Raw genomic sequence first — 10,386 nt, 5'->3', positions numbered from 1 at the left:
CGATCCAGACATAGAGAAATTAGAAAATTATTGAGAAGGCATTAAGAAGATAAGAAAAATTCCCCAAACTGAAGCCCATGAGTTTCTATAGAAAGAGCTCCCTGAGTGCATAGTACAAGGGATGAAAAAGATCTAGACTCCGTCACATTACTACAAAATTTCAGAACACTGGAGACAGAGAAGAGCCCACGTAATTCCCACAAACTTCCAATAAGAATAAAAGAGATCTTATACATGGATCAAGAATCAGAATAGCAAGAGTGGAAGGCAGAAAACAATGGAGAAATGGCCTCAAAATTCTGAAAGGAAATTCCTTCAGGCTAGGAATTCTGTACAAGGTATGTATATAAAAAAGGGGAAAAGACATTTCAGACATGCAAGTTCTCAAAAAAATTTTTCCATGGGTCCTTCCTGAAGAAGTTACTGTCTATCACATACTATCAAAACAGGAGATCTGTACTGAAAAGGAGAGAAAGAGTTATCCAAGATGTTTATCAAGGGAGATCCTAAGACGATAGCTAGGCAACAAGTCTAATGTGGTCCTGAGACAGAAATCTTCAGGAAGATGAAATTGATAGAATAATTTATGCAAATTTAAACAACTGTTAGAGTTTATTTTCATTATGAATTACAAAATAAAGTCACTTATAAAAAATATTAAGTTGAGGGATAGTTCACACATTTTGAAGAAAAGTTATATTAGTTAACTATGTTTGTCGCGACCCCTTGCCCGCAAGGAAGACGCAACTCAGGAATCTTCTTTCAGCAGTTTATTCAGGCCCTTGTTTTGACATGTCTTTTAGCTTCTACTACTTCTACTACTACTCCTACTGCCACTACTACTACTGCCACTACTATTGCTACTACTACTACTACTACTGCCACTACTACTACTACTACTATTACTACTACTACTACTACTACTGTGTGCCCCAGCCTTAATAAAGCAGATAAAGCCCCAATGCACAACTGCCACGTGGACTTTTCTCATAGGGTGCCAAGTCACAGCGTGCCAACTCATTCTGATAAGGAGTTGTTTGTCACAGACTACAGGGGAAACCAGCGCCATCTTGTAATGGCGGCCACAGTACACAGAAACGGCTCACCACATATGTTGTTTCATTCTGAAAGCACATATGGTCATAATTATATAAACAATACATTTATATAACCAAAATTATATCACTACATGGTAATGATAAGAATGAGAGCTGCTTGTGTGTATGTGTGTTTAGGTGTTCTGGGGTAAGGAATGACAATTGTGTTTACAACTAAAACAATATAAATAGCAATTTAAGCATACCCTTTACAGTGTGGAGGTCCTTATGAAGGGCATCATCTAGAGTCGAAAGTAGATGTCTTTGCAGACAGGAAAATGATCGGTAGAAAGATGAGGACTGTTGTTTGTTTTTATATATCCTATAGAAGTTGCTGACCTTTAAGAAATGAGAACAGAAATTTAACTGATAATCATAATATTTCAGAGGCATTGTTTAGGATACTGCAGTAGGTGGTCTTGTTTCTTGTTTGTTGGTTTTGTTTTACCATGCCTGGTACATAATAAGGACCCTTATTGTTTTTTTTTTTTGAATTCAGTCCTTTGAAATAACCCATTACTAGTCAGTAAGATCCTTGAAATCACAGATTATTTCTTATAAATCTTTATATCTCTTTATATAATTCCAAATTACAGTCTGCATGTGTAGACTTTGCCCGTGTCTTAAGGACTAAGCCAAATTCTTTTTAAATCTTAGTTAATGTATAAATAATCCTGTTATGGTTTGGATGTGAGGTGTCCCCCCAAAACCCAAGTGTGAGACAATGCAAGAAGGTTTGAAGGAGAAATGATGGGGTCAGAGCTTTAACCTAATCAGTGAATTATTCCCTAATGGAATTAACTGAGTGGTAACTGGAGGCAGTGGGGGTGTGGCTAGAGAAGATGGCTCATTGTGGGCATGGCTATGAGGTATATATTTTGTATCTGGAGAGTGGACTTTCTCTCTCTCCCCCTTCCTGATCATCATGTGAGCAGGTTCCCTCAGCTACACTCTTCCACCATGATGGGTAGCCTCTCCTGGAGCCCCTGGAGAATGAAGCTGGCTGTCTATGGACTGAGACCTCTGAAACCATGAGCCCTCAAATAAACTTTTTCTCCTCTACAATTGTTCTGGTCAGGTCCTTAGCAGCAAAAAAGCTGACTAAAACAAATCCTGAGTGAAATATCCCATTTTACTAATAAATTCTATTTTTGGTGCTGTAACTCTAAATGCCTCTCCCAAATCAATTATACAAAGCTGTGGTCTGAATGTTATCTCCTACCAATGTGGTGGTGTTGGGAGAAGAAGGCTCTTCTCTCATGGGAGAGGGACTGGATGACCTTGTATTACATTCTCTAAGAAAGGAATCCAAACCATTGCCAAGGTCAGCCAGAAAACTAAGCAGTACCACCTCTTCAGATCATTTGCCCTCCTTCAAACTTCTGTGATAAATACATGCAGAGTAGGTGTGAGGAACGTCAGAAGGGGTTAGCCCACTTCACACAACAGGCAAGTGCAGTTTGCCTGCAACTGAGGTGTTGAGGGATAAAAGACAAAAACTGATGGGTAAATCCGACTTTCACTTTGTTGAAAGAGGATTAAAAATAGAAAGGAATTCTATTTAGGTTCAGACAGTGAAAGTTGAGAAACAGAAAAAAACTTGTGTGAAGGAATAGGCTTGAGATAGTTCCTTTTCTCTACTCAAGAGCCCAAATTATGGAACTGCCAAGAGAAGCATCCTGCCTGTCTGCTTGTATTTCTGGTGTCTTGATTAATCGCATGGCTGTCTGCATCAGCAGTTTTTAATCTATAAATTCACAGCTCCAGAGAGTTAGTATGAGATTATCCAGACACTATTTAAAGGGCTGGAGATCAAAGAAACAAAGAAGCCACTTCATAGGTAGGTATTTGAGTACTCTTCTGGTCCTTAGGAACGTGGTAATTTCACAAAATAGGTGTGGTGTATTTGCCAAGCAAATCTCTCTCAACACATTCTCCTCCTCTTCATTTGTTCCCTCTCACTATAAATGGGGCTTATATTCCATGCTTTCAGTAATGGGCACTTATTTTAAATAGAACAATTCTACTATTTTCTACTGGCTGCACTAATGGTTGTCTCCTAAATGGAATCTTCAACATCATAGGTTTAAAACATTAAAAAACACCCTCAGAAGAGCCTCCCTAGAACTCAAGGGACTGTAAATATAATTAAGAAAACTTCTGAAAGAATGGAGTCCTGGAAATAGTAAGTGCAAGAAAGCCATATTAATAATTACCATTTAAAAATCTGCCATACTGCAAACTTCAAAGAACTAATGTATTAGCTTTATAATTTCAAACTGATTTTCAGAGAGATATTTTCTAGATAAAAACAAAGAAAGCATTCTACATTTTTTGCAATAAACGCTAGAAGACATAATTCAATAATTCCACTTCACCTTTCAAATGCTGATACATGCATAATTCAAGATAGCGCAGCTATTATCATTTATAGGTTGAAGAAATTAAGACATGAGAATTTAAGTGATATGGCCAAGCCCTTAAACTGTATCATGAAAGGCAAAACCAGGCTTCTTGCTCCAGTATTTTGTTCTTTACCATCAGTAAAATTTGTATCTTTAATTATTGACATTTCCATTTTATGCTTCAGTATATAAGATAAAAAACAAAACAAAACAAAACAAACAAACAAACAAAAAACCTTCATGGGTTTGTTGACGTTCACTCTGTAAGAGAAATGAACAGCTAAGAAAAATAAACACACACTCTGATTTGAAATCCTTTGCTCAATTACTTGGCCACAATAAATGCAAGAGCGAAGACTGAAGAGTTGTGCAGAGCACACTGTCCATTACTGCACTTCTTAAAGTTTGTCCTAGATAAAAGGTTTCCATTAAAATCCATTTCTTCTTGGCAAACATGGTTGCCTTTGTATAACTATTTTCTCCTTGAGAAGTTTCAAAAACAAATAAGGGGAAAACATTTTTCTGGGCAAATAATGAATATAAAGCAATCAAATATGAAGAATAAGGGTTGGAAAAACTACATTTCTTATGACCTAAGTATAAAAGTATTTTCATCATACAGTTATGCAGTATATAACAGGTATAGTCGGGGCTGGGGATGTGGCTCAAGCGGTAGCATCCTCGCCTGGCATGCGTGCCGCCCGGGTTCGATCCTCAGCACCACATACAAACAAAGATGTTGTGTCTGCCGATAACTAAAAAATAAATATTAAAATTCTCTTTCTCTCTCTCTTTAAAAAAAAAAACAGGTATAGTCTATTATGTGACCAAATAATTATAATAATATAGTAACATTTTGTTAATCAGACATTTTAAAATTAATTTGAAGTCAAAGAAACTATAAATATGAGAGAATTAAAAATAACTTGGATCCTATAATGGAGATGGATCATTATTTGGGCCACATTATTTGGATCATTATTTGCGCTTCCCTATATGTAGAGTATTCCTTACCATATAAATCTTGGTGGCAAGAAAGGACTGCCTACCCTTCTCTCTGCCTCCCTTGCATCCCCCACCTTTTCCATTTCCCCTTAGTGGTAGTAGAGGTTACTGCAAGCTTGAGTTTCAGCATAGAAATGGCCAAAGGTTAAATTTTGGGTCTAGTTTGATGTCTGCAGTGCCAGCTGTAGGGTGACCACTTTGTCAGTCACATTTTGCCCAGCATGTTCTAGGTTTTAGCAAGGAAGGATGCAAATGTAACCCAGTCCTGGGAAAACCAGAAAAGCTGGTCACATTACCCAATTTCCTCATCAGATCAGTTCTGTGGGTGCTGCTCAGCTTCAAGCCTCATTTTTTTTTTCAGCTCTTTCAGAAATTCTGTGAGCCATGCAATACCCTTTTATAGAAGTATGACTCAATATCTGTAATGGTTTGAATGTTCATGCTCCCAACCCCTGATTCTGTTTTTTTGTTTGTTTGTCTGTAGTACTGGGGATTGAACCCAGGGTTGCTCTACTGCTGAGCTACATCCTCAGCCCTTCTTTTATTTCTTATTTTGAGAGAGGGTCTTGCTAAGTTGCACAGGCTAGCTGGGAACTTGTGATGGTTCTGCCTCAGCTTCCCTTTTAATTATCTTTATAATCAATTAGTATTCTGCCTTAATCAGGAGATTTCTCTATTATTCCTCCCAAGACCTTTGACTAAAGTAGAAACGTTTGTGTGAAAGCAGTTTGGAAACCCATGCTTCACAATTACCCAATGAGACACAGAGGCATAATTCAGATTATACAGTTATAATAGACTCTCTTTGATGTTAGTGAACATGTCAGCATTTTAAAAAGTTCTGAAAAAAATCATGAATAACGATTGTTCTTGCTGTATTTTTGAAATTCTGAGACATTTCTGATGGTTGAGACTAATATTTTCTTGGAGATGAGATAAACAAATATTGTCAGAATATAAAAATCACTTAAAAATAAAGCTGTTGACAGAAAATCTTTGATTTTTCCCATCCCATCCCATAAAATGCTTATTTCTCAAGATGAAGAACTGTTAAGTCAAAAAAATGGAAGTGATGGCATAAAAAACAACAAGAACCATTCAATTCTTGGTCTTTGGAGCACAAAGCACAATTTCCTGGTCATTATGTAATCCTCCTGAACACACCCACCTCTGACCAATTCACTCTCATGACACCTTCATATTTGTGGACTTTGATTTTTCTGTATTTCGGAGAGAAGACCTTCGATAAAGACATATAATCCTGTTCATAAAATCATTACTAAAATTTATATAAATAATGCATCTTTATTAAAGAGAAACAAAAAATACAAGAACACAGATAGAAACAAGCTTCCATTAATTCTTCCATTGCTAACATTTTGATATTCTTTCTACAAACATTCATATCTGTAGTTATAATTGTGTAACTATTATAAATATTTGGGGTCTATACTACTTCATATCCATACTATTTCAGGGTCTGCTTTATCAGTAGTACTTTATCAGTAGTGAATTTCTTTGCAGATAGATATAATTTTTTTTTACTTTTAACATGTATGTAATGTAATGTATACAAGTATCACAACATGTCAGCAATGAATTTTGTTGGATATTTTTAGTTTTTGTAAAGAATATTGTTAGAAGTTATATATCACTGAACATTTTTCCAATTATTTCCCAAGATAAATACTAGAAGAGGAACTTTTGCACCAGCAAGAGTACTCATTTTTTTTTTTTTTAGTTGTAGATGGACACAATACCTTTATTTTATTTTATTTCTTATGTGGTGCTGAGGATCGAACCCAGGGCCTCACACATGCTAGGCGAGTACTCTACTGCTGAGCCACAACCCCAGCCCAAGAGTACTCATTTTTAAAAAAATTTTCTTTTCGGCTGGGTTGTGGCTCAGTGGCAGAGCGCTTGCCTAGCAAGTGAGGCACTGTGTTCGATTCTTAGCACCACATAGAAATAAATGAATAAGGGCTGGGGATGTGGCTCAAGCGGTAGCACGATCGCCTGGCATGTGTGCGGCCCGGGTTTGATCCTCAGCACCACAAACAAACAAAGATGTTGTGTCTGCCGAAAACTAAAAAAATAAATAAATAAATATTAAAAAGTTCTCTCTTAAAAAAAAAAAAAAAGAAAGAAATGAATAAATAATGGTCCATCAAAATCTAAAAAAGAATTTACAAAATTTTTTATTTTAGTTGTAGATGGACAAAAACTTTACGTTGTTTATTTATCTTATGTGATGCTGAGGATGGAACCCAGTGCCTCACACGTGGGAGGCAAGCGCTTTACCACTGAGCCAAAACCCCAGTCCCAAGTGTGCTCATTTTTGATGCTTATCTTTTGTCAAACTGCCTTCCAAAAATTTTGTGTCTTTTTACATTTCCACTGATGACCTACAAGACTATGTCCACCCTCAACAACATTAAGTATTATCATTCTTTTAATCTGCATAGGCAGATATATCTCATTGTTTTATTGATTACTAGTGAGGCTAAACATTTTAACATATATTTTGGCCTTATATTTCTTCTTTTGTGAATTATCTGCTCCTATTAAGTGCCCATTTTTCTTCAGTGTGGATATATGTGATTAGCCACATCATTCTGTGTTGAAATGGAGAGAAGCAAACTCAAAATCTGAAAGTAATTACCACCCTCATCAAGAACGACCACTGCTTGCTTTGTTGTCATCACCTAGCTCTTTGGGTTTTATAAATTAATTCCTCTCTGAAGTTTCTAGCTGATTTCCACTCTTTTATTCCCTTTTCAGGAAGTCCTGATTTTCAAAATTTATTTTCTTTTATCCCCCAAATTATGATCCTCTGATTCAACTACTTATTTTAAACGTGGATGCCTTGGAATTTATAACTTGTATAGGAAGGAATTAAGCAGGCAGTTCCAAAATACCATTTAATCAGTTTTCTCTTGAGGTTAAAAGTATTATTGTCCTTTTAAAAACTACATCTTTTGGTGTTTTCTTCTATTTATAGAACATATAACCTATTGCAATAGTTATGATAATGGCATTTGTCACAAGGTGGGAGATTAGAGGAAGTGTAATCAGTTATCTCTGGTAGCAGCATTTGCTGGTTATTTCCTAACTGCTGTTTTTCTGCTGACCTTTATGTCCCATATTACCTGAAAATACATCATCACCCACTTCTACAGCCCATTTATGGGGTGTTGCTGGAGGACATTAATATCAGTCACACCAGAGAGGAGAGAGAAACTCTTCAGGGGTTTTGTTTGTGCCCATGTTTTCACTCTATTTTTAGCTCTCTGCATTGAATGACAATGACATTGAACATTCATTTAATCTCTGTGCACTCCGTTGCCCTTTCCTGGTCTCATTTGCTCACACCTCAGAACCTTCTCCCCAGCTACACCTTATGCTTCGAGTGACCATATGCTCTCTATTTTTCTGGAGAGTCTCAATTTCAGATATTCTGTCCTGTTGCCAAATCAGATGCCAGACCATATGCTTGGTATTTTCTTTGGGGGAAATATATTAATTTACCTTTGCTTCAGTTCCCTAAACTCTGTTCATGAAGATTTCTGTTGCTTTTGCTAGATAGTTCATGAAAATTTTTATTAGTTTTTTTAAAACACAGCTCAGATGTCTTCTTCCTGGGAATGGGAAGTCTTCCTCCACAGCCTCCTCCCTAAACACTGCCCCCGCCCCCTGGATTGCCTGCCTTAGTATGCTTATTTGGTGAAAGTGAAAGGTGAAAGGGGTTGCCCCCATCCCATCCCTTACGTCTGTGCTCTGCTGCTCAGGAAGGTGTTCTTTGCTCAGTTAGAGGACACTTGCATTTTTCTGCTACTAATGGTTTGAATCATAGACTGTAGAAGGCATCTTCTTCCTTCTCCTGGTAGTTGATGGATCTGAATGTCCCCAAGAGCAATTTCTCCATCTTGCACATTTCAATCCAGAATAACATCACAGGGAAGTTATGAAATTCTAGGTGGATTTTCCACTCTAAGTCCGGTTGCATAGTTTAGAGTCAAGAGGGAAAGCTCCGGTACTCTAAGAATCTGGGACACAATCATTGGATCAGACACACGGGCACACATAGAACTTCCAAGGACAAACATCAATTTTCAGAGCAGGAACATTAAGGAGGAAAAGAAATATATTTTTTTTTATTTTATATAACACAGCCCTGGCTTGCCACGGAGTTAGAACTTTAAAATACAGGATATTAAGTTTTTAATTCATCCTTCTCTCTTCTCTTCTGCTTTTTTTTTTTAAACTACAAAAATTTACTTCTCATAGTCTGGAGGTTGAGAAATCCAAGATCAAAATACAAGATAATGAGGTGTGTGGTGAGGTCTCTTTTATTTATTTTTCTGTTACATTTTTTAAATTGATTTTTTTTATTGTTGGTTGTTCAAAACATTACATAGTTCTTGATATATCATATTTCACACTTTGATTCCAGTGGGTTATGAACTCCCATTTTTACCCCATATACAGATTGCAGAATCACATCAGTTACACTTCCATTGATTTACATATTGACATACTCATGTCTGTTGTATTCTGCTGCCTTTCCTATCCTCTACTATCCCCCCTCCCCTCCCCTCCCCTCCCCTCCCCTCTTCTCTCTCTACCCCCTCTACTGTAATTCATTCCTCCCCCTTGTATTATTTTTCCCTTTCCCCTCACTTCCTCTTGTATGTAATTTTGTATAACCCTGAGGGTCTCCTTCCATTTCCATGCAATTTCCCTTCTCTCTCCCTTTCCCTCCCACCTCTCATCCTTGTTTAATGTTGGTCTTCTTCTCGTGCTCTTCTTCCTTCTCTTCTGCTTTTAAGTAGAGATCTCTAGGCCAACCAGAAATAAGAAAATGGACAAATTGTGGAGTTTAATTTCCTCCTAATGAATGAAAATATAGTATACACTGTGGCTCTTCTCTGCAGACAAAGATACACCTAATCAACTCACAAAGTATTTTACATAGTTTCAAGGCTCCGTGGACATCTCTAGAAGATTCGTGTATTTCAGAATGCTTCTCATCATACATAAATAGTTTTTACACTGTGTACAACCAGATAAATGAAAAGTTGTGCTTCTTGTCATATTATTTGTACTAGGTACTGGAGAAGCAGACATTAATCAAAGAATCACACAGACAAATGTGAAGTTACCATTTGTGATTTTAGGTCCATTACAGGTTAGTTGCCTTTGGCAGAGAGATCTCTGGGGAGTTTTTCTGGTGAAATGATGATTGAGGCAGAGTCAACCAGAAAGACAGCATTCAGACAGAGGAAGAAGTGCATTCAACAGTCCTATGATGTGAAGTGGTAGTAGGCACATTTAGGTAATATTAAGGCCAGGGTGGCGGAAGTACAGAGAATGAGGGAGAGAACTAGTGAAGTTGATGCAGGGTCAGATTATGAAGGATCTTATAGATGATATAAGGGAATTTGGGCTTCAATCTAAGAACACTGGGAGCTCTATTTATTTATTTATTTATTTTGGTACCAGGTATTGAATCCAGGGGCGCTTGACCACTGAGTCACATCTCCAGCCCTCCTTATTTTTTATTTTGAGACAAGGTCTTGCTAAGTTGTTTAGGGCCTTGCTAAATTGTTGAGGCTGGCTTTGAACTAGCAATCTTTTTGCCTCAGCCTCCTAAGCCACTGGGATTACATACATGTGCCACTGTACTTGGAAGGAACTGTTCTTAGTTCCCTTGATATCTTGTTTTGGCTTTAAATAGAACACCCTGGCTATCATGAAGAGAATGGATTATACGGGAGCAAGAATGGATGAGGACAGATCAGTTAGAACTCTATGACTCGGGTGAAGTAAGAGAGAATGCCAACTTAGAGAGCTGGTAGTGAAGGAAAAGAGAAATGTCT

Source organism: Urocitellus parryii, chromosome 9, assembly GCF_045843805.1.
Source record: "Urocitellus parryii isolate mUroPar1 chromosome 9, mUroPar1.hap1, whole genome shotgun sequence".
Lineage (NCBI taxonomy): Eukaryota > Metazoa > Chordata > Mammalia > Rodentia > Sciuridae > Urocitellus > Urocitellus parryii.
This window is presented reverse-complemented; position numbering follows the sequence as displayed.